Raw genomic sequence first — 26234 nt, 5'->3', positions numbered from 1 at the left:
GAAATTTTTTTTTGCTTTTTGAAGATCCTAAAAATTATTGGCTTATTTTGATGGTTTAAATTAGATTTCAAGTAACAGATTTCCAATAATCCTCCTGAAGCGTGAATCATTTAGAACAAACTGATATATAATAGTGTGCATTTCTCACACACTGAAAAACTGAGGCATCTGAGCCACCATATATAAACTTCTAAAAATATGCGCTTCACAATGTATTTGAAGAGGAATCAATCGAATCAGTTTAATGTATCTGCCGCTCTCGTGATCCTAATGCAGCGCGGACAGTAAATGCACACTGATTCCATCGCTTCGAATGTGATGAGAAAGAAGCGGTACAGTCATTCTACTTCTGTTTGTCCAGTGAGCCTTGATTCACTTTTAATTTATGGATTTAACTTTAGTCCTGTTTTCCCAACTTGATCATGCATTAATTCAGTCCTAAAATAAACCGGAACATGAGAGGTTTGATAAGAAGGGGTTGTTTAAAAACCTAAAACTAATCTGACTGCCTGATATGAATGTTATTCCAGGATCCGCACGGATATTGATCCAGGATATTCTAGTTTAAATTAATTCTAGTTTAAATGGATAATAACAAAATTTGCTGAAAATGTCATGCTTGCTCTCAAATTCAGGATGTTGATGATTTTGTTTATTTTTTTTATTTGTAGAAATGTAGCATTGCATCACTGAGTATGTTTACATGGACAACCAAATTGATTTTAACACCATTAAGACAATACTCTGATAAGGAATCTAACATGTAAACAGATATTTTTGATCACCTAAAGTCATACTCGGAAATAAACAAATTGAATTAAGACATGTGGAGTATTCCTATTTTAGTTGCATTATTAATAAGTATAGAGTATAGACATGTACTCACCTTAATCACACTATTATCTCCGCATTTTGCGACAGGATACACACATGTTTGACGTGTGCCAATAATCGATCTATGTACTATAACATGTAAAACTGGAACATGACAGGAATATTCTAAAAGCAACTCATGTGAACACCTTAATCATAATATTGTCTTATTCAGAAGAAGGTGATTAATTAGATCACTGATGTCCATGTAAATGTAGTCATTTGTTCATCAATGGATGCTCTGCAGTGAATGGGTGCCGTCAGAAATGAGAGTCCAAAGCAACAGTTTGAGTTAAAAAATGTCTCATGATGGATTTGTTTCTCACAAACATGCAGCTTTTGGTTTCTCAAGACATTAACTGGTGGACTGGAGTGGTGTGGATTACTTGTGATGTTTTTATCAGCTGCTTGGACTCTCATTCTGACGGCACCCATTCACCGCAGAGGATTTATGAATGTGAAATGGTTGTCTGTATCTTTGTTTTAATGAAAAAAGGAACCGTGTTGCACCTTATTTTGCCAAAGAGTGACATTCCCGAAGCCTCCGTTCCCAGTCGCTCCTTCAGTTCCCAGGGGCACACATCTGCGGCTGCATTGAGGGTGGACGGCTCATAGCGGGTCCCCGCAATCACTCACATACAAACCCTGCAGAGGAGAACAAAAGCAGAATGATGACTGTCTGTATAACTAATACATATATATATATACATATATACACACACACACACACATATATATATCTATATATATAATATATATATATATATATATATATATTATATATATATCTATCTGTGTATGTATATTATATTATGTATGTATATATATATAATATTATGGATCTTATATAGCTATATCTATATATATATATCTATATATATATTTTTTTTATTTATATATATATACTGGAGGCGGTGTCATGCAAATCCACAGACATATAAAAAAAAAAAAACCTGATCTACATCCCCACATCTGAGGGAGATCTTTATAAATATAAAATGATAAATAAGTTTTTTTTTTTTGCACAATTAACGCAATCGCGTTACAATTATGGATGCCACCACGTACGTAATCGCTCAAAGCTGCAATTAATCGCTCAAAGTCCACTTCTTTTATTCTGCACGCTTAAAGATATGTTTCTTGTTCTTCTACATGTTATCTTTGGCGCTTCTTTACCATTGTTTTAGTTTCTTTAGTACAACATTCTAATACACTTCATATTTTTACTTTTTTTATGATTTAAAGAATAAAACCAATCCGATGTAGCCTATATTTGACATTTGAGGTTTAATACTACAGAAAAGCACTAAAGGTTTTTCAGCTAGAGTGTTTTCAGCTTGTTTATTTTCATATTAAAATACAGCATGCAGTCGCATCAAACAATGCTATAAACATCATTCATTGTGATAATCGTAATTACTAATCGCAATTACAATTTCAAGGGAATAATCGACAATTATGATTTTTGACATAATCGTGCAGCCCTAACACACACACACACACACACACATATATATATAAACCACCAGGTCTATATGTTCTATACGTGAGACTTCAAAACAAGAAAGTGAACTACTTTCTGTTTTTTAACGGGGTTGAATATGTTGTGTGACTTTGTTATGAAACACTTATAATCGGCGTATCTTTGTACATAAGGTCAGATCACTTCAACAAACTTTCAGAAATCTGGGTTTTATTTATATAAGAGAACGAAACTAATAGTAATAATATTGCAATTAATAAAGCTGTTTTCATTCGGAGTATTGCTCGTGTAGACTTTGGATACATTGTAAATTTCTTCATTAATGGGAATTGATTTTACTCTGTCAGATCTGATCTGATTCTAATGGTTCACACAACCTCCAAAGCTCTTGTCTCTTGATCAGATTATTCCTGCGCTCCTTGCACATACGCGGGATGTCTCAGAAAATGTTTTATGATTGCGTTTTGAAAGCAGAAGAGCTTTTGAGTTTCTTACTTCCTGAAACTTTCCTTTCCTGTAAATATTGTAAAGCAAAGGACGCACAAGAGAAATATCCGTATTCTAAGAGGCTACTATAATACATATACTACAGATACTATCTATCCTCACTTAAATTTCAGGGTTTTAAATCTCAGGCCAGGTTCTCTAAGCCACCATCAAAGTTTGTAATGGAAATTAACTAGATTATATAAGTAAATGTGCATTCAAATAGTGAAAAAATACCACTAAAATTAATATTACTATATTTTTATGTAAGTTCTATTTAAATTAGAATTACCTACAGCTATGTTATGCATTGTATAAATGTCATGGCTTTCATTTCCTCCTCCATCTCTCACTACACACCGCTTGAATCACTGCTGGTCCTGTCAGGATCATTTCCCTCAATAAAAGTGAGTTCCTGATAGTGATTTCCTTTGGTGCCACCCTCCACGAGGACAGATTTACACACATAACCTCTCTCAGCCTTGAAAGTTGACGTTTCCTTCATTTGTTTTTCTGTCAAAGGATTGACGTTTGAATCTGTACAGATTTCTACAGAACTGTCATGCACCTTGATAGAACATGTCAAGTATTCTTGTTTGATTGAATGCCTTTGCCATTAAAAAACTTTTATTCATGGAATTAAATTGTTTGACTGTGTCTCAAAGCTCTCTGGAGACACCATCACCAGATCTCACGGTCCTTTTTCTTTTCCTTCAAAATGTCCAAATGAAAGGTAGCTTTAATGGGTTTGTTCCTTGGGAATGTCCCAATTTTATTTTATAAGAGCTGTTGTGTCTCTAAATAGCCACAGTTAACTGATTAATCCCTGCATCATTATGAACGAATGAAAGTGACTCTATTGGATCTTTTTTGGCTATGAGTGATACAGAAGCTCCTGTGGAAACCATGTCATCCCTGAGTAAATAAATAGCAGCGAGGTAAACATTTAATAAATCTTCTTAATCAGATGCTCTTAAGAATCCCATGTTGCCACATCTATAAAATTCTAGAGAGGGTCACTTGCGTCCACTCGGTCACCTGCTGATGTTTTGGTGTAAGTGATGAAGATGGCGGTGCGATGTGGCGTCTCCACATCAACCACTCCAGCTATTTCTCATCATGTGTTTTATACAGAAGTTTCCTGTTAGAGTGCATGATACTTAATGAAATAAGAGACAATCCTAGTGTAACATTATACAGATAATAAACATGCATGAGTCACATAACACGAAACTCACAGACTCTAACTCCCGCACAAAGAGCACTACATGTATGACATAAGAAGTTCTCTTTCACTTATTTACGTAATCTAGTTTAAAATAAATTTGGCATTGTCCACTAAAATTGTTTGTGATGCTCCTTGTATAGTGTAATATAAAGAATAAATCTGCATGAAAACAGCATAGCATTACGTATACATTTAAGTCAAAATTATATTCAATCATAAACCATACCAAAAACAGCTACTTTTCCACATTTTGTCAGTCTGTGTATCAGCTAGTAGGTGAAAGATTTTACATTGCTTCTTTCTGCAGGTTACATCATTACACTAATAGGGGTGACAAGTGATTGTATTGTAATACAGTGTTGAATCATTCACTTCGATTCGTTTAAGAACGTTGATACATTCATGAACAAAACAAGTGGCGAAGTCACTGAATCATTTACAGAATCGATTCAATCATCAACAACGGTTTCATGCAGCAACTTAAACAACTCCTGAATTGAGTCATTGAATAATTCGCTGAACCAATTCATTCAACAGTAATATGTTTGATCAAGGAAGAAGCAGTTCGCTTTGGCTTTATTTGGATATTTTTTCATTGGGGTAGCAAAAACAGTCTAAGCAATTTGTATCTAAAATGTAAGTTACTCCATATTAACTTTATTGTGTAAAAAAGTAATATCCCACAACCACGCTGTCACTTTGTCAATAGTAATAGGAGCTGTCATAAACATTGTTAATTAACCTTCTCTTTTCTTTCTCAGCTCTTGTCACCTCCACATCCGGGGAAAACCAGACCAAAACCAGTAGTGTTATGGGTCATGACTTCGGTGGGGACGTCACTATGATTTTCCCTCAAAAACTGGCCACCAGAATATATCACGGCCATAATAGGAGAATGAATGCAAATACACGAGGTTAGCAGTTAACACACAGAGGCCGAAGGTAATTTAGTCTTCTAATTTGTTGTCTAAATCTTCTGCTGAGGAAAGCAGTGTTTATGACCAGTCTAATATGGACTAACAGATGTATGGTGAAATTAGACAGACGGAAAAATAGGAAGCACAAATATTATCTTGTTTTCTGTGATTAAAGCCTCATGTTAAACAACAGGCTGTTTACTTTATTATTTCTGTTTTGATGTAGGCCTGTGTTTTTGGTTCTCCTCAATTGCATAATGTCATTCTGAGTTTTGTGTGGGTGTTTGGTTCTGTTTTGGTCTGTTTTTATAGTCTTGTTTTTCTATTTTAGTGCTGTGAGCAGTTTTTTCAGTTTGGCAATTGGTTCATGCTCCCATTTGTTCATTGCCTGTTTTAGTTTTCTTTAGCTTCACTAATTGGTTGAGTACTCAAGGCTCAGGTGCTGGGGCTTTGTTTTGCTATTGCTCCCTATTTAAGTCTCTCTGGGGTTTCTTCTCAATCAGGGTCTGCATATCTGAAGGTCATTGCTTAATAGTAGAGAGTAGACATAATATTTCTCTTATGATCTACACTGGTGTTTATATTGGTGAATTTAAATAAAAAGGACCTTGGATTTTTTGCATCATCTTCATTGTGTCGCGCTCGTCTGTGACACATAAACACTATAAAATATAATTTTTAATAAGTTATAGAGGTAAGTTATAAGTAAGAAATCTTTCTACTTTGGGGGAATTGATCAACTGTGGCTAAACTGATGTTCTGTAATAAATACTGTAGTATTCTATAGTTTTTACTACAGTAAACTGTAGTGTTTATTAAAATATTCCCTAGTAGTTGTAGAAAACTTAGTACGAGTATTAAGGCAAAGTAATTTGTTTTATATTACTATAGTTATTATATTACTACAACCAAAATAATTACCTACCACAATTAATTCAGAAGTACTTTTACTAGCTCTGGTAGTATGGTTCAAAAAACTGTATTAGGCTAATTTACCATAAATTACTATAAGGTATTTTTTCATGTGGGTGAAATGGGCTTCATGAATTTTGCTATCTTTCTTCCACAATGCTTGTTGCCCCAGCGCGTACATTTCACGTGCCCACATACTTAAGGTGGATTATTACATCCGCTGGCTGGTCCACGCACTTATCGGACATTCCTGTCCTCTCCCCGCCCCGCATCAGCTCAGGATATATATCCTGAGATTCACGAGCTCAGACCACAGAACACGGAGGGAGATCCGGAGAACCTTTAGTTTGGATTTAGACGCATTCACGCGCACTGGAAGAAGAAGCCGAGTACAGCGCGCTTGTTTTCGAGAGGTGAGACGCGAGAGCGCACGCTTTATTTCACGCTTAAACATGTTTCGTTTTCATGCGTTTGAGTCTAGAACCTACAGGGCTGTGATTCAGAGCCTAGACAGCAGCATTTTGGGGCATCCATAAGCGCGTTTCGAGCCGGCACAGCTGATGCGGGAGAAACAATGCCTGGGTGGCCCGGAAAATGCTGTCAGTAGTTTCGCGAGAGAGAACTGGGATTTTGAGACACCACCGAGCATGCATTTTAGTTCGCATATTCTACAAAAACTGCATTGTGTATGGAAATTATATATATATATATATACCTTTTCATATATATATATATGCCTCTATATATTGATTTGAGGGATCAGATTTTGTATCATTTTTTACAGTGCAAAGCGTAATATATATAAGATAATATAAGCAAGGTAAGCACATTTGCCATACTTACTGGTATACAAACGGTGATTTGAGACACTTCCAAAGTTATGCACATATTTTACTTTTTTATAGACTACAAATTTGTGTAGTATTTAAAAAATATATAATGCACTGGTGGGACAGCATGATTGTTTCCTTAAGCTAGTTATACCTGATTCTTAGAATTACTTGTTTAATAGCATGAAATTGTGATGTCGGAGTTGGTTCGTCATTAAACCAACATCATTGATGTTATGTCGTATATAATTATCATTGAAATAAAATCTAGTAGGTTTATAATTTACATGGTCTAGTATAAAAGAATGTGATTGTGTAGGAGTAAGACCGACTTTCAGTCAGTTTTTTAAAATGTTTATACATTGTAAATTTTGTAAAATGTGCAGTTGTTGCCTTAATGATCTATTTGTACCTGATTTAGCTTTGGCGAAGTGACTTATGATGCTTGAATAAAACCTGTTATGGGTTTATACAAGAACTTTGTACGTACCACAGTGAGCCTATGTGTATAAAATGCATATAGTGCTTGAGATCCTCACATACTTTTATACACTGCAGTCATCAGATGTTCATCAGCACTTACAGTTCTCCAGACTATGAGCTAGGTGTGACGTTGATGCTCAGGAATTGGTTATTCCTTAATGACACTCTCTACTGTGTGTAAATCCGCTCTTATCTTGTAGAAGTAGCCTGCTTGAAACAGCATCCTTGTACCACATGGACGTCCAGCAACTATGTCTACAAGAATGAGAGATACCGCGGTGTGCACACACTTTAAGATTGCTCCTAATCTAAAAAGACTTTGGCAGAAAACTAACCTACCAGGACCAGAAATGAGTACAAACCGCCTGGCTTCGTGATTGACTTCATGGCTACGGTGTATCACAGTCAGCACATCTATGAGCATACTCTAATGCCCAGGAGCTCGTGCTTTTGGCTACTATCACACTGCTGTGTTGGTGGCTCTTGTTGTTACTAAGTCAGATTCCTTTTAGGCGGCTCATAACTCACCAGGTCTGCTTGTGCTGACGTTAACGGATGTTACTAGTTGTTTTGCCTCAGATTGCAGGGCAGCTTCTCTTATCCTTCAGTTTGTTCAGCTCTTCTTGCATTTATAGTGCCCACAGATGGACAGATGCAGGACAATAGACCAGATTCTTGTATTGAGAAATCAGTGGTATGTGTGTGTGTCTTTCTCTGTGCACGGTGACTAGCTGCACTCCCTTTACAAGCTTTTGACTCACTCATCACGTTTGCGGTAATCTATTCCTCATGTTCTTCCCTCCCACGTGTCTTTCTGTCTGCTGGACAGTGGCGCACTGTTCTGCCTTTGGGGCCGAAAGTAAGGGGATCTGATTTCACACAAATGCACACAAACGTGTGTATGTGGATGTTAAATGTTGCATGTTTTCCCTTTGCAACAGTGGGAAAGTGTTTTCCAGTTAAAAATCCTGTAAATATAAAGATTAGAGAGGTGAAACTGACACATTAATGTGTGGATTGCTTTAGTTACATTTAAAGATTGTGCCAATTTGTTCCCTTTTTATTGATTCATATGCTTAAAATGTTGTGGAATCTGACAGCCTGGTTATGCATTTGCTTAGGTTCTAGATACATCTACGGAAGTCTTTTTTTGAGTTTGAAAGTTTTGAAGACAGAAATACTGTGGAAGTTTTAGAGCTTCGCGAAGACAAAACTCATGTTTGAGGTCGATAGAAATTTGCAGTCCAATTCTCAAATTCCTAAGAGAAAATGCACAGTTTGAGGTTGAAGACTTTGAGATAGATATACTCTTTAAGGTTGAAGTTGAAATTTTCTAGACAGATCTCAAGTTTTGAAGAAGCTTGTAGACAAACCAAAAAATTGAGGTTGAAGTATGAGACTAAATACTCATTAAGTTTTGGGTTGAGGAAGTTTGAAGTTAGAAATACTCAAGGTTTGCGAGGTTGTATTTAGAAGATACAAGATGTTTGAAGACAAAAATACTCAAAAATTGTCCCAAATTTGAGGTTGAAAGTTTGAGGAGAGAAAATACTCAAATGTGAGATTTTGAAAAAACTTGCAAGAACAGGACAATACCGCTTAAGATGAGGGGTAAAAGTATCATAGACAAAATAATCATAGATTTGATTATGAAGTTTGAAGAAAAAAAACAAAGAGTTTGAATTAGTTCGAAGTCAACACAATACTCTTAAGCTTGTGACTTGAAGAAGCTTGATGACAAACTACGTCAAGTTTGAGGTTGAAGAAACTTTGAAGATAGAAAATACTCATACGTTTTTGAAAGCGAAGGTTTGTTGACAAAAATACTCTTGAGATTGAGGAACGTTTGCAGTCAAAAATTCTCAAGTTTGAGGCATGAAGTAAGGATGTAGACAAAAATACTCTTAAGTTGAGGTCTTTGCCAGTCTGTGGTTTTATAGGCATTGTGAACTCAGCAAGAGAGGAGTTCATACTGACTCAGCGAGCTGCCGCTGTATATGAATGAGGTAAATATTAAGGAGACCAAGAGAGAGGCTAAAGGAACGAAAAGTCATTTAAGAGGAGGGAAAGAAAGATGGAGAATTACGTTTTTTTAAAAATCCAAACAATTTTATTATACTGTCGTAAATAGTTTTTTCATATTCCTTTTTTTTTATTTAAGCTGGTGATCCTCACAGACATATGTGTGCCTCAGGAGAAGCGTTCCTTGGTTTCGCTAAGATCACAACACAAAATACTTGTATCATCATCTCGTGTTTACAAGGACACTGCAGCCAACAGGAAGAGAACCCATAAACTTCCTGTACCAGCTTCATCTCAAAACCCACACACACCACCACACACCCACACCACACACACACCACACGCACTACACTACACACACACACACGACACACACACACCAACACACACACCACAACACACACACAGTGGCTCAAAGAAAGTCTAAGCATATTGTTTGTGTGATGTGGTGGTTCATTACTGATTTGTTTTTCGGAAGCAGAAACTTCTTTTTCTCTCTGTTCTGTGGTCCTTGTTAAAGTCTCTGTTCCACACGTGGGACACAAAAAAACAAAAAAAAGATCATGGCGCGTCCATTTAAAACCCGTTCTTATATTTGATAACTAAAAAAATGGCCACGACATTACCACAAACATTGAGTTTCAAAGTGGAAACAGATTGTTATTGCTTTCTGCTGATGCCCATGGACACATTTTTGTATTATAAGGGAAACCAGTGTTAGTATCACTTTATAGATTTTAGTATTTGTTCATTTCAAGTTTTGAAGATTCATTACTGTTGTTTTTGTTTGTTTTTAATATTAAAAAATATATTTCTTATATATTTTTATTTTCATTTTTTTTCCAGTAATATAGAGAAAAGGAAGCCATATAGTCCATTTTATATGAAATGTGTAACAAACCTTTCTGTTTTGCAGGAGTTTACAGAAGAAACCTTCAGGTCAACATGACAATGTTACTAAACCTGCTGTTGTTGCTTTTTGCTTTGTGCTGTGCGGCAGATCCCAAAGTAAGTGTGTGGTGTGTTTAGTGTGAGAGAGAGATGTTTAATGAATGGATCTGGACTGAACAACATTCTGCATCTCTGACAGGTCGCTCAACTATTCAAGACAGAAGAGAGGCACGCGCACATATAGAGAGGTGAGTTGTTATTGCTGTAATATGCTTTTAGAGCTTTTCTAATACTATAGTACCTTATACTCACACGACTAGCGCTGTAGCCCGACCCGAGTCAGGTTTCATTCTAGTGAATCGATTTATAAGTGCCAATGAAAGAGCCAATTCATTGTAGTGAATCGGTTCGTATAGAACAGTCCAGTTCTGTAATTGAACAGATTTAGAAATTTATTTAAATATCGGTTAATGTAAAATTAAGATGTTTTTTGTTAACTGTTCCATTCTGTCTGTCACCTGCTCTAAATTGAGTTCATTCATGATAGGCTTCTTGATTTAATCATTATATATTCACTTCTACTTATAAGTTTGACTCATATGACTGCCCAAAAGTATTTTTTCAAATTGATTTTTAAAAATGGAATGTTATTTGTTTTTCAAGATGGTAACTGTTAATGGTAAGCTGTATAAGTGTACTGCAAAACAACATGCAATCATTATCCTCAGTATGCTGTTGTCCATTAGGTTGGGCGCTGTGTACACAGGAAAAACATACAATTCACTGACATTCACAATCCAGAACTTCAGCACCTCCAGGCCAAACCACATGACGCCGACTGTCTTCCTGTTGAAAACCGCGCTGATCTTTCATTTACAGACTGTCTAGCATCCTTTTTTCCTTTGTTTGTTTCGTCGCTCCTCTCTGTTCCTCCGCCCCAGTCCTGATGGTGGAGGAGGCAGAAGGCATCCAGGTTCATTTAAACTTGCATCTATCTTTCACTGGCTCACAACCATTAAGTCTTAATTTACAATGTCAATATTGTGTGTGTGTGGACGTGTGTGTTTCAGAAGCTTTGTGGTGAGACGCTTAATTCGGGCTGCGGTCAGAGACATTGGGGCGACCGTCGGCTGCGATGGAAGGGTCGAAAGTTGAAATTCTGCCGCTGCGCGCGTGTCGAAGCCGAGGGAGTACGTGTTATGAGGATAACGGTGCACAGTGAGGTATCACACACTCTATCATAAACGATCTGTAGGTAATAGAATACCCCTTTTTTTTACAAAGAAATAGGGACCTATTTCTGTTTTATTGATAAAATAATAGGTGATGTATTATGGTTTCCTTTTGTGTGTGTGTTTCTGCTCCACTGAATGAAAAACATCAGTATTTCTGCAGACACCACCTGTTTTAGTTCAAATCATTTCAATTTGAGAGTAGAGTCACACAGATCGTCTCCTCCCCATGAAGTCACGCCTCTCAAGCAGATCCAAGCTATAATTCTCATCCTGCCCGTGGTCACGGAGGAAAACACATGTGTGATTGTTGAATTATGCCACAGTATGAATCCGTACGACGACTTGGCCGCAATGTATTGATCCTTATGTTGTAAAAGTTATCTAGTAATTTCTGAATATAAAATTATGATAATCATTTAATGTGAAACCACTTTACACCCAATTAATTACGAGTATGTTTGGAAAGACCAAAATGCTTCTAAAATAGCATATTCTGAGTGCAATAAAATAAATGTCATTTAATAAACTCAGAATATTGTGGGCGATGGACACCCAGATGCTTTATTGTTCTGGTTTTCCAGAATGTTGTTTTTCGTGTCCTAAGTGTTTATAATGTATGGACGCTGCTGAACCGATAGTTCCTCTACCCACTCCAGTGGACTTCAGCTGCCGAGTGTCCTCCCGGCCGTTCACAGGAACACAGGTGTTGAGAATCAGTTAAGCCATCAAGCCATTCCACCTTGCAGCAGATACTGCTATTTATCACTCGGTGTTAGAGGTTTTTACCATTGTTATACTAATCTTTACTGATATCATTATTGTTTTTGTATGGTATTATTACTTGCTTAGTAAAATTATATTACTTTACTATTTTTTAGTCAATAGTATAAACTAGTCTGGAATTACTAATCGCTACAGCTTATTTTAGTATCCATTAGTTGCTAATAAAATCCGCGCAGTGTAACTAGTAGAGCTTAAAGTACCTTACTTGCGAGTAAAAATTTGGTAACTAGTACTATTTTTAGTGTATAATTTCTTACTAGTAAAAAAAGTATAACTAGTATAACTTACTGCGTTTTTAGTATCAGTAGTTGCTGTGTTATAATTAGTTGTAAACTAGTTTAATTTAGAATTCGTTATTGTGTATTATTATTAGCTAGTAAAATCAATATTACTTACCAGTTATCTTTTAGGTTTTCATTGACTAAGTATTAACTTTAGTACAGTATCATTAGTTGCTAATAAATTTTAGTTTTACTAGTATAACGTATTTTAGTACCATTACTTACAAGTAAAAATAGTGTAACTAGTACTTATTTTTAGTGTATAATTTTCGGTACCTAGTAAACATAAGTGTATTTTAGTATAACTTACTGTTTTTTAGTCTCAGTAGGCCTGCTTGTCTACAATTAGTGTAACTAGTTTACTGGTTATGATATTCATTTTGTTTTTGTGTTATATTATTACTAGCGTGAATGTGGAAATCAATAATTCACTTGCTATTTTTTGTGAACTAGTATTACCTAGGGTTAAATTACTAACTTGTAGCTTATTTTAAGCATCATTAGTTACTAATACATTTAGTGTACAAACTAATATATACACATTTATTTTAGTACCATTACTTGCGAGTAAAAGTAGTTGTAAACTATTAGTATTTATAGCTAGTGCTACTATCTTTCCTAGTAAAATAAGTGTACTGAGTATAAACTTACTACTTTTTAGTCATCAGTAGTATAATTATAGTAACTAGTACACTCAAAACTAATATTATAGTAGCACTTACTGTTGTTACAGGTATTAGTTGCTAGTAAAACTAGATAACTTTACTGTTTTTAGAATTATTAGTTGCTAGCTCCAAATCTTAGATAATTAGTATTACTACTAAGTTTTAGTAGTATTAGTTGCTAGTATACTTACTAGTTTTAGTTAGTATGTATTTTCTAGTACAAGTGGGTCATACCTAGTATGACATACTATTTTAGTACTATTTATTTCTAGTAAATTAGTATACCTAGTGTAACTAGTCTAAGAATAATATAGTTAAACGAGTATAACTTAACTAACTGGCAATTAAGTAACAACTTTTGAGTATCATATAGTTGCGAGTTTATCATGTAGTGTAATTAGTATAGCATTCCCCCCCTATTAGTATCCTACTTACTAGTATAGTATCTACTACTGCACTACTTGGTAGTACAATATGACATTTTTAGTAGTAATCAGTACTTGCTAGTAAAATAAGGCAGAATTACGTATAACTTATTTGTTAGTATCATATGTTCTGCAGAGTAAAAACTAGTATACCTTGTATTTCTCTTTTTCTTTTTTGTTTATTTTTAGAATTATTAGTTGCTAGTAAAATTAGCGCGATTAGTATAACACTATTTTTTGTAGTATTAGTTTGTCAGTATAACTTCCTATTTTAGTTTATTAGTTGCTTAGTTAAGAATTAGTTATAACGTAGTGTAACTTACTCTTTTAGTACTATTGTCAGGTTACACGCTGACAATCTCACCCCTTATTGAGATTCTCTTTGGGTTACACAGTGTAAATCATTCAAACAAAAGCCATTCAGCAATTGGATAAACATGAATGTTAGTAAGTCCTAATTTTGATGGTATGTATTTCTATGTTGCGTTCTCTGCAGAACACAAACATGGAAGCCCAATGTTCCAGGGGTCAGGGGTGTGGGTTACCTTGTCACCGGGAGCACGAGTGAGTTCAGGACTGGAGTGTATTAACTGGAATTCCACTCTGTCCGAGGAGAAGAAGTTCACCGCCAGGAGTACCAAGAGGCAAACCACACTGGGACTGGGAAATCACACCCTACTGCAGGGTGCATACAACACTTTCCTCCAGCCTTATTCACGGATGCATGAAATTTAACACTGGTGTCATGTTGCTCTTCCGTGCAATTTGCAAATTGATTTTCATCCATGCTTTACCCCCCAAAAAAAGATTTTTGCTTTCATGCATTGAGCTGCCATGTAGTTGTTGATGAGTATATTAATAATACGTTCATGTTTTGAGGGTTGTGTTTTATTCCTCAGGAATCCAGATGGAGACGCTAAACCCTGGTTTATGTTTATAAAAAACATGCTCAAGCATCTCATGGGGGAAGTTATGCTCTTTACCGACCTGGCGTAATTGGATAGCAAAACACGGTCAACACACACATACGAGGTATAATATCTTATATACTATAGGTGTACTAAATGCTGTGTTGTTTCAGACCCCTATCTAGAGTGCGTACGCGGGATCCGGTCGGACGTACAGAGGGAATGAAAGCCGTCTCACGCAGCGGTTTCGAAGGTGTCTGTCATGGGATTCCCCCGCCAGTGTCTCATAAGATGCACACACGAACGCGTGGAGGTCCGACGCCCGACGACCCTGCCCACGCCCACCGATCGGCATCGGCAGCCACAACTTCTGCAGGGTACAGTGAACTATGGCATTGAATTTAAATTAGAAATGCATTAACATGTAACTCGTTCAAACTTTCACTGCGTGCCTTAAGCCTCTGCCACGCCCGGGAAGTGTTTCTTAATAAATTTGACATGTTATTGTGATCCTTTTGTTGAACATTTTTCTTAAAACTTCAACACAATTAAAAAATTACAACAAACAAAAAATAAAAACCCTTATTAAATTTCTCTTGTCTTAATACACATGCATTATCCATGTAAAACACAAACTAAAAAATAAAAAAGACGTGTGGTATATATATACTTATTTATTTAATTTATTTATTTATGCATTTCTATTTATTTATTTATTTGCAAGAAAAATAAATACTAAAATAAATAAAAGGGAATTATAACACATTAAAATAAAAAACCTAAGCAGTGCTTAATATATATGTTACAAATAATTTAGAACCAGTTAAGGCTTTTTTTTCAGCTGCTATGTACACGGATTGTGAATTATTAAATTCATTTCCTTAAATGCCACAAAACTGGCGAGCAACTTTAACATGCAACCCATTTGTTGTAAATTCACACCACATTACATATAAACAAAATATTATTACCCAACAACTTCAACGTCTTTTTTTGCATAAAAAAACAAAAACCATATATATATATATATATATATATGATCTGTGTATAGGTATCCTATATCAAAGTACCACTACTGTATCGCTAACGACCAGTCACAAACATTGCTTTAATCATAGTTAAACCGTATGCCACAACAACAGCTCTTAACCTTTAAGTGTGATAAAAAAAACACTTTAAAGCCTCATCCCATCGCCACAACATGTTTCTAAGCATCACGAAAATCAGGTGTCCATCACATTACTTCTCTGGCTGTTTTTGCGTCACAGGAACAGCGAATGGTGACCTGGGCCCCGGGTTCGTCCGTCTCGTAAAAGGGGCTCCGGTGTCTCGCGCGCTGCGCAGCAGGCACCCTGTGACGTCCCTAAGTGCCGTAAGTCACGCACTGCTGCCATGACAACTGATCAATACAACACAACGAGTCACTGAACCACGAGCCACATGACTTCCACTGATTGCACTTCCCTGTTTAGTCTTGGGTTAGCTTTTGAATCATTCACCTACCAATTTTGTGGACAGACCTTTACAGCATTTAGAGAATTATTCCACACAAATAAAAGCTTGTCATAGAGAGCTACTTAATAGATAGATAGTATAGATAGATAAATAGATAGATATATTAGTAATGTTTTGTTGTGTTTTTATCATTTATATTAGTTTTGTTTTTTTTCTTAATAAGTCCAGTAGTTTAATTTTGGTTTTAAGTTATTTGACTAACAATAACTAAATGAGGAGAAATTTTGCTTTGACAACTTAGCTGTAACGAGCTGAAATTTTTAAATATTATTTTCAGTTATTGTCTGTTTTTTTATTCAAGCATGATGATAAATGTTTTTTTTATTGTCCCTAGTTAATGATAATAACATTGTTAGATATATTTAAGCGCGCGTAAAAGTTTTTAAAAAGTGAAGAATTTAAAGACATAAATATTAGTAGCCTGTACCACTTTTTTTTTTATTTACCGTACAATTGTAATTTACCGCAGTAATATATTTGTTAATTTTTCAAAATTAGTCTAATAATCAAATAAAATACTAATTATTATTATTATTATTATTATTTGTGGTGTTGTTGACTAAGTTACATAAAATAAGTGAATAAATAACACAAAATTAAATACACAGAAAAAAACAATGCTATAATAATTATTATTGTTGTCATGCTTTAACTACTCTACTACTAATAATTATTATTATTTTTAATTATTATTCAATAGATGGTAGGTCTTCCGACAAAATAGCTGAGTGAATATAATGTGGACTCATATATGCGGCATGTTTTGGTTTAAATTCGCTGTTAAGATCATTTAAAATCAGTTCCTGACATATTCATTTATCTAAATCTTGTGTGTGGGTGCTTTTTTTAAACAGGGGTTTATTTGTCTTGCTTCCCACAGCGAGGAAGACTCCAATAACGATCAGCCACTCGGCCCCACGAGCCCCGATAACCACCAAAACTCAAGGTGAGACGAGTGAAAAGATAGCTAGACTTTTATATATTTTTTAAAGAAAGCGAGTGGAGTTTTTCTCTCACATGTGTGACTCTTGGGTGTTCTGGGATTGTGCTCTCTGAGTGTTTCTTCTCGCGCGCTCAGGTTTACTGCGGTCAGCGGGTATGAAGCTCCTTGAAACTCCTCTGCCCATGTTCAGGATTCGTGGAGTGTCAGTCAGCGATATCAGAGAGAGCAGCCGTGGCAGGCCGCCTGTGAACCTCTATCTGCCACTTCCAGATTATATCAACCTGCGCTCTGCGGCGGTGTGTCCTCATCGACTCCCTGCTGGATCCTCACCGCCGTCTCACTGCTCTTCCAGAAGAGGTGTGTGTGTGTGTGTGTGTGTCGCTCGTTAATATGCTACAATTTGTGGGGGAGAGTATAGTGTGAGCCCTGGGGAGGTGTAGGGTAGGGATAAAAAAATATTGTTTGGTCAGTATAAAAAGTATAGAGTTCTATGGTCAAAGTCCCCACAGTTTCCGAAACAAACGTGTGTGTGCTGTGTGTCCCCTGTCAGTTTTACTTCCTACTTAATACCATTACATTAACGACAGATTTTAACTTGAGACTTGCAAATGTAATGAGCGAACAAAATTAAGCAATTTTATATAATATCAATAGGATATATGAAAGCTTCCCTTTTAACTAAGTTGAATTTTTTCAGATCCCGCTGGGCAGATATTAGTTGCTTGTCTTAATCAAAAGTCACTAGTCATATTGATCAAAGTCTTAAGCTTCCTTTTTCTTTTATAAAATGAATTGAAAAGTAAAACGGGAACCTTGTATTTTTGCTAGTTGTGTTATATGTTTTTTTCTTGGTCTGATAGTCCTAAATTTACCTTCATATAACTGCTGCAGACACCCTATAATGGGTTTTGTGAAGATTTGCCAAAAAAATTCTGAAAATAAACAACGGTTTTAAATGTATTTTTATTTATTAAAGGCAATTATTAATAATAATTGCACTTTCTGTAATCTGTGTTTAGACATGATGAGCAATCATCTCTCAAGTGGTTCTGGCCGAACCTTCAGGCCTTCAGAACTCCAGCAGCGAGCAGATCTTTGACGTGGAGAAATACTGGATTCATGAGTCAGTACGACGACGAGGACGTATGACAATGATATCTGTGAGACTTTCACCACATCATTCACTGACTCAACCAATCAGAATCAAGGACCGGAACTCTCAATTTAGCATATATTTTTCAGGATACTTTGATGAATAAATGTATTTTCAGTAGAATCATTCCTGGACCCCAAACTTTAGAACGGTTGTGTTTAATATTATAAATTTAGATTTTTAGAAAAAACAATCTAAATTGACTATCCCCTAAAAGAAGGGTTTGATATGGTTTTGTGTTTATGAAATACGTGGATTTCCTCTGACGTGTTTTATAATAGCACATACTAATAGAGTATATTAGCATGTACTGTAATTTGATCATCATGCAGTATTTATAAAGTTTTAAATGTCATTGGGTTTTGGTGTGAGTGATTTCCTGTTCTTGTTTCCTCGTGTCTTCAGCCTCTGTTCAAGTTAAAGAGCAAGTCCGGGATCTGTGCCGTGTAACTCTGCAGAAAGTTCTGCTCTTCATTTTTACCAGATCCTAACCTAGTTTTCTACCGGACTGGACGGAGGGTTTTGACGCACTCACTGCATGGTTACGGGAGGACCCCCATCCAAAGATCGAATAAGAGAAGCGTGAAGAGTTCTTATCACAAATACTGGGTTGCCACACTTACATATATCTACTGCAAAACCCCCTCTCCTTTTTTTCTCCTCCCCCCCCTCCCCCGGCCCCCCCCCTCTCTCCCCAAAAAACAGTTTTTTTTTATTTAAATTATGTAGACGTTATCTAAACACTCCTCCCATAAGAATGATGAGACGCAACACGTCCACAGAAATTAGGCACTTTTAAAATCGATTTTGTGTTTAAAATGTGAGCGTAATGTCTTCTCAACAATGCTTAAAAATTAGTGAGAGCATTCTGCTGTTGACTGCGGTAAAAAAAAACACTAACGCCTGCCTTTGTTTTTAATTATAACCAAAAAGTTACGAACACACCGGCAAGAAAAACAAACAAACACAAACTGCTCGGTCGAGGGAGTAAGCGAATTTTAGATAAGATCGGTTTGAGCGGAGCGACTGGTAATAGGGTACGAAAGACTACAATTATTTTTTAAGCGAAGAACTTTTGTTTTTCTACCCAATAAAGTGAACCCCACGAGAAATCTGCAAAGTGCATGTGAATGTATACAGGCATAATAAATAGGTGGAAACAACAAATCTGCCAGCCCAGTAAGGACGATTTAAATAAAAACAAAACATTTCGAACTAATAGTGAAAAGCTACCAGTAAGAGACAAAAATTAAAAAGTGAAAAAATACATTTTAAAAGTGAAAAATCTGCCAGTGCACTTAAAATAATACATTTTTAAAAAGTGAATGAAATCTGCCAGTGTAATAAAAAAAAAAAACACAACCAAACAATAAAAAAAACAAGTAAAAAGGCTTAAACCCCTCTTAAAATCTTGTGCAGTGTTGCTTAAGTAAACTTACTGTTTGAAGGATTTTAAGGTATTTAAACTGAAAACAAGTTAAAAACCCAGTAAGATTTTTTTTGCAATGCTTCTGATAGTCCATAACACTAAAGTGACTGGTATGATAATTTTTCTGTTCTTCTGTCGTCGTCGCCCTCTGCGTTCATTTTCTTTCTCTTTCCTCTGCTTTCTCCGTATTACTCAGAGCGAATTTAACGCGGTCGGGTGCGCTTTGGCCGCAGGAGCAGTGTGTCCAGAGAATCTGGCCGACCCGGCGGTGACCCCAAACTGCTGTGCGCCGTGGCAAGACAACGCGCGGCCTGGACGACGCTGCAAGGTAACCCACAACATTCGACTATCGGTCTGCATTACCAGTGCTGGGGACAGTTACTTTTAAACAATAATGTTACAATATTGCTTACTCACTAAAAAGTAACTAATTAATAAAACATGTTACGTTTTATTAAAAGTAATGCGGTAAAAAGTTACTTTTTGAGGTTATTTTTTTTTTAATTTGGGTATGGTTTTGTTATATTTGTTTTAATATAAAAAAGGAAGTGTAAAATCACGCCCGTACAGTAGAGGGCGCAACTCAAACAAAGTGCCATGAAGAATATGACGCAGGCGAAGAAAAGTCTAACACTAGTCAGCAATAACAAAAAAATGAAGTTTACTAAATGCCGCTCGGTATATTATTATGGCTGAATCTGATAATAGGCTATCAGTATTAAAGACATTGGTTAATAAAATAGTATTAAAACGATATTTGTCTTATTTAACATATGTGACCATGGACCCACAAAACCTTAAGAGTTGCTGAGATTTACACATCATGAATGAGCTGAATAAATAATATTTCTATTGATGTATTGTTTGTTAGGAGGACAAATATTTGTCTGAGAATATACAACATTTGAAAATCTGGAGATCTGAGTGTGCAAAAAATCTAAATATTGAGAAAATCATCTTTAAAGTTGTACAAGTGAAGTTCTTAGCAATGCATATTACTAATCTAAAAATTAAGTTTTGATATATTTACACTAGGACATTTACAACATATCTTCATGGAACATGATCTTTACTTAATATCCTAATGATTTTTAGCATAAAAGAAAATCAATAATTTTGACCCATACAATGTATTTTTTTGTCTATTGCTACCTACAAATATACCCCAGAGACTTAAGACTGCGTTTGTGCTCCAGGGGCACATGATTATTATTGCAGGTTTGCATAATAATCTGAGTTTGCAGTATTTGACTGTTTCTAATTCAATTTGAGGAATACTGAATCTGTTTTATGTTGCAGGTGAGATTTAGTCTAGAACTACAGTAAGCATCATGTGTTCACACAATGATTCTCTGGCGCTTATCTCCCGATTTTCTCAGATATTTCCTTCCAAATGGGAGAAAAAAGTGACTACAGTTACTTTTAAAAAAGCTACTAGATATTTCCTTAAAAAAGGCATCTGATTGTGGTACTTTACTAGTTCCTTAATGTTACATGCGTTACCCCCCAACACTGTGTGTCACATGAATGATTTGTGCTTGTTGATTGATCGGTTTCTCCCGGTGGGTCTTCAGGGGGATTCCGCGCAGTCACTCTAGTGTGTCCAAAAAATGGCAGGATGACTCTGATGGGTTTGGTCAGCTGGGGAGGCAGCTGCGGGAAGAAAGACACGCCTGGTGTTTTACACACGTAGTCACAAAACTACATAAGCTGGACTCTCAGCACGATGAGTGAACTGAGACGCAAGCGAACAGCATTAGCACAAAATATACAGTGACTTATCATGGTACGGGGAATAAGATGATTGGGAAAATACATCGCATTCACTGTCCTTCACATCTACTGGACTCTACATTTGACCAGCTCTGTGGCCTATGAGTGGCATGTAAAGAAGAGGAGGAGGCGTGGGAATCTGACTCCAAAGACGGTGTCCTGACATTTTATTCTAGCTGTCAGATTTTCCTACCATCTTGCGCACATCAATCTTGTGTCTTTTTCCTCAAAGCTTAACAATGGGATATTTAATGTATCTGCATTATTGTAAAGGTAGGTTTAGGGTTAGGGGTAGATGTGAGACTTTAATAAAACACAGTCCTAATAGGTAGAAAATTATTTTAATTGTTTTGTTTTCCTGCAGCTGTGTCCTTTCTAGCTTCAAACTGCGAATATAACACATTATCACTGTATTTTGCATTACTGTACGGGTAGGTTTAGGGTTGTGGTAGGTGTAGATTTTAATAAACCATAATTTTACCGGCAGCATTCCACGTTGTAAGGAATGTACTGTATAGGGAGGTAGCAAAATCTGTACAGGGTAGCACAAAATCGACAGGACACTATGATAATTTACAACACACAACGGTGGCCTTCAATTTGCATAAGGACAACATTGGGAAATGCATGATAAATGGTGGTAAAGTGCAAACTCTGAGAGATCTATTTAAAGCACTTTGTTTTAAAATGATACTGGATTTCGAGGCACTTGTGCTTTGCTTTTAAATAGATAAGACGTGAGTGAGCGACTGATGGCCACTTGTTGAAGTGTCATGTGAACATTTATCAATGCTTGTTTACATCGTAATAATTTTTAACACTAAACATCTGCTGGTGTCAGAGAGACGTTTGTGTTGGTGGTCAGTAATGCTGCGTTGATCCAGACACACTCATTTGACTGGATTTTATACAACTTTTTTGACTGCAGAATGTTCTTTAGCTTGCCCAGATCTAATATTATTGCAGACTTTAGGTGTTGGGATGCATATTAAGTTAACTATTTAACATCTTTTATACACTTTTATACACTTTTGAGCAGCTAGTGCTAAGTTATTGTTTTTATATGGTAAATGAGTTCGTATGTTATTTTAAGCCTGACATTTTATAAAGCGTGAAATGGGAACTGTTTCTTTGTCTTTTTGTATGAAAATATTTATTTGGCAAGCAAGTGTTTTGTGAATTCACACTGTCTATTTAGTCAAACTGGATAATGGGGGTGAGTGATTTCAGGAAAAACTGCTAAAGATTTACAAATAAAGAAGTCATTTCAGAACTTGAGTCTTGCAGCAAAAGCTAATTTCCTTGTTTATTTCCTTTAAATAAAATGTAAGGAAGCCCTGTTTCCTCCACTTAATAAAAATGGAAAAATAATTGTGACTTTTTTCTGATTTTTTTTTTTTTTTTTTTTCAATTCCGAGTTTACATCTCATGAATTCTGACTTTTTTTTTTCTCTTCATTGCGTGATACAAACTCACAATTCTGCCTTTTATTTCTCAAAATTGCAATATAAACTAGAAGTTGCGAGTTATAAAGTCAGTATTGCATGATATAAAAAGGCGATTGCGAGAAAAAAAAACTAAAAATTTGAAGCTAAACTTCGCAATTCTGAGAAATAAAGAATTGTGAGACATAAACTCAGAATTGTGATATATCTCACAATTCTGACTTTATAATCTATTCGCGAGTTTAGTCACAATTCTGAGAAATGAAATCAAACTTGTGATATAAACATGCAAGTTGCGAGTTATAAAGTCAGTATTGTATGACATATACTCCCAATTAGCGAGAAAAAAAAAAAACTAAGAATTGTGATTCTGAAATAAAGTCTGAATTCGCGAGATATAAACACAACTATGAGATATATTTAGCAACTGTGGCTTTTTCTCACAATTGCAGTTTATATTATATTAAAACCCACAATTGCGAGATTTAAACTACTTAATTGCGACAACAAAAGTCAGATCTGTGAAAAAAAAAATCATAATTGCGTGATATAAACTCAGTTGCAAGAAAAAAAAAAAAGTTGGAATTGGGTTTTTATCTTGCAATTTTGACTTTTGTTCTTCAAGAGACTTCAGGAGTCTTGCAGCAAAAGCTCATTTCCATGTGTTTATTTCCTTTAAAATAAAACATAATGTAAGCACATTTCCGGCAAAAAGGAAAAAAGGAAAAAAGTAATTGCGACTTTATCTAACAATTCTGATTTTTTTTCTTGCAATTCTGACTTTTTTCTCTTCATTTCATAATACAAACTCGCAGTTCTGCCTTTTATTTCTCAAAATTGCAATATAAACTCGAAGTTGCGAGTTATAAAGTCAGTGTGCCGCGATATTGAACTTAAAATTGCGAGAAAAAAATTAATATTGAGCTAAATTCACGATTGCGTTATAAAGTCACAATTGAGAGATATAAATTGTAATATCTCGCATGGTGTGACTTTACTACTATTATGAGTTTAATCTAATTCTGAGAAATGAAGTCAAACTTTACGATGTAAACATGAAGTTAGTTAGGTCAGTATTGCATGATATAAACTCACAATTACGAGAAAAAAACCTTTTCAATTGCAATTCTAAGAAATAAAGTCTGAATTGCGAGATATACAGCTCTCAATTATGTGAGATATATTTCGCAATTGTGACTTTTTTTTCTCAGAACTGCAAATTTATATTATATTAAAGCCAAAATTGCAAGATTTAAACTTGCAATTGTGAAGAAAAAAGTTAGATTTGCGAGAAAAAAAGTCACAATTGCACCATATAAACAACTGCAAGAAAAAAAAGTCAGAATTTGACTTTTCCCTTGCAATTGCAAGATGTATCCTGCTAGTCTGACTTTGTAACTCACAATGATGAGTTTATATCCACTTAATTCTGGGAGAATAATAAGTCAGAATTGTGAGTTTATATCTCTCTATATATGAGATAAAAAAGAAAATGGCGCAATTGCCTTTTTTTTTATTCAGTGGCAGAAATGGGCTTTCATAAAAACATGCTCTCTAAGTCGACATTATTTTTATAAAGCCATCTCTCTCACTGAGTGTCTGGTCCTGAGGAAGCAGTCTAGTATAAAATAAATCTTTCTTTTCATAGCTGAATGGGTTTCAGGACAGTGTATGCCAAACTCTGCAGCTGCTGACAAAATCTGGTCATTGGTTTCCATATTTCCTAGAAAAACTCAGAAACCGTTGCTCAGTATTCATGCAGCATCTACTGGAACTCAAAGTCATGGAGCAGCAGCAGAAACACACACGAGCACTAATGATCATAATATCCAACAATTTTAATCATTTGCTTGTTTTATTTTCTTACTGAGTTCACAGAGGTTCTTCCTCATAATTTCAGTGCAATCCTCATACAAAATCTCAAAAATAGAAAAAATGAAGACAATGTCAAAACAGCAGCAGTAGTTTCCTTCCATAAAATGAAGAGCGAACAATGAATTTCATGAGAACAGATAATAAATCTGGGCTTTCCTTACACATTCATTTCATAGTATTTGTTTTCACACATACACAGACACATGCATTTTGTTGAACCGCCAACATGTATAATCTAAAACAGTAAAAGTTTTTTAGAAAACTTTTTTTAAAGTAAAAAAAATAAAAAAAAAGATTTCCGACTCAGTCCTATGGTGATAACTTTTTAATTTTCGTGACTTTAACAGAGAAGTTGCCAGTATAATTAATTAGCTCTTAAGAAACTCTCAGCACTTTGCCAACCTGAGAAAAAAAAAAAAGACTAAGTGAGAGAAAACAGCAGGTTCAGAAGAAGCAGCACACAAAGCTGTGTCCCAATTCACATAGAATGTAATTTTTTGGTTAAGAACAACAAGCAATAATGTATGATTTCAAATCAGGCACAGAACAGAAACGCTAAAAAAAAGTAATTTAAGCCAAAAAAAGGGCCTTAAAGGAACATGACTCCACACCTGCTCACTATTAAGCTTGACTGTAGAATGACTGTGGCTGAAACTTGATGTTAGTGATTTGTTTTATAGTTTGTCCAAACATGGGTATCCTTTCTTCTACATAGTTATAACTGTTGATTTCCATCAGAGTACATTTAGCATGTAGTGAAATTATCAAACATGCTCCTCTCACCTCAAGCAGTTCAGCCTGGCGCTCTTCTTCATTCAGCGTCTTCACCTTCATCGCGAGAATAGTGAGTACTGTGAGAACATGGAAAATGCCAAAACACATTTTAGAGATTTCAGGTTCGGCTGCAATAGTGATGGTAAAGCTTGACCTACACATTTATATACACACACACAATGATAAATAAATTGGAGCAGTTTCAATCTGGGGACCTACGCAATGCTTGGGCCCTAATTACCTTTGGGTGGAGCTGCAGTAGAGTTGGAGGTAGGAGCTGTAGTGGAGTCAAAGGGATGATCGAAGGTAGGATCTGCATTGGTGTTGGAGGTAGGATCTGTAGTGGAGTCGGAGGTAGGAGCTGTGAGTGGAGTCGAAGGGAGGATCGAAGGTAGGATCTGCAGTGGTGTTGGAGGTAGGAGCTGTAGTGGAGTCGAAGGGAGGATCGAAGGTAGGATCTGCAGTGGTGTTGGAGGTAGAAACTGTAGTGGAGTCGGAGGTAGGGAGCTGTAAGTGGAGTCGAAGGGAGGATCGAAGGTAGGGTCTGCAGTGGTGTTGGGAGGTAGGATCTGTAGTGGTGTTGGAGGGTAGGAGCTGCAGTGGAGTTGGAGGTAGGAGCTGTAGTGGAGTCGAAGGGAGGATCGAAGGTAGGATCTGCAGTGGTGTTGGAGGTGGGATCTGTAGTGGAGTCGGAGGTAGGAGCTGTAGTGGAGTCAAAGGGAGGGATCGAAGGTAGGATCTGTAGTGGTGTTGGAGGTAGAAGCTGTAGTGGAGTCGGGGTAGGAGCTGTAGTGGAGTCGAAGGGAGGATCGAAGGTCGGATCTGTAGTGGTGTTGGAGGTAGAAGCTGTAGTGGTGTCGGAGGTAGGGTATTGTAGTGGAGTCGAAGGGAGGATCCGAAGGTAG

This window comes from Cyprinus carpio, chromosome B8 (assembly GCF_018340385.1).
Source record: "Cyprinus carpio isolate SPL01 chromosome B8, ASM1834038v1, whole genome shotgun sequence".
Taxonomy (NCBI): domain Eukaryota; kingdom Metazoa; phylum Chordata; class Actinopteri; order Cypriniformes; family Cyprinidae; genus Cyprinus; species Cyprinus carpio.
This window is presented reverse-complemented; position numbering follows the sequence as displayed.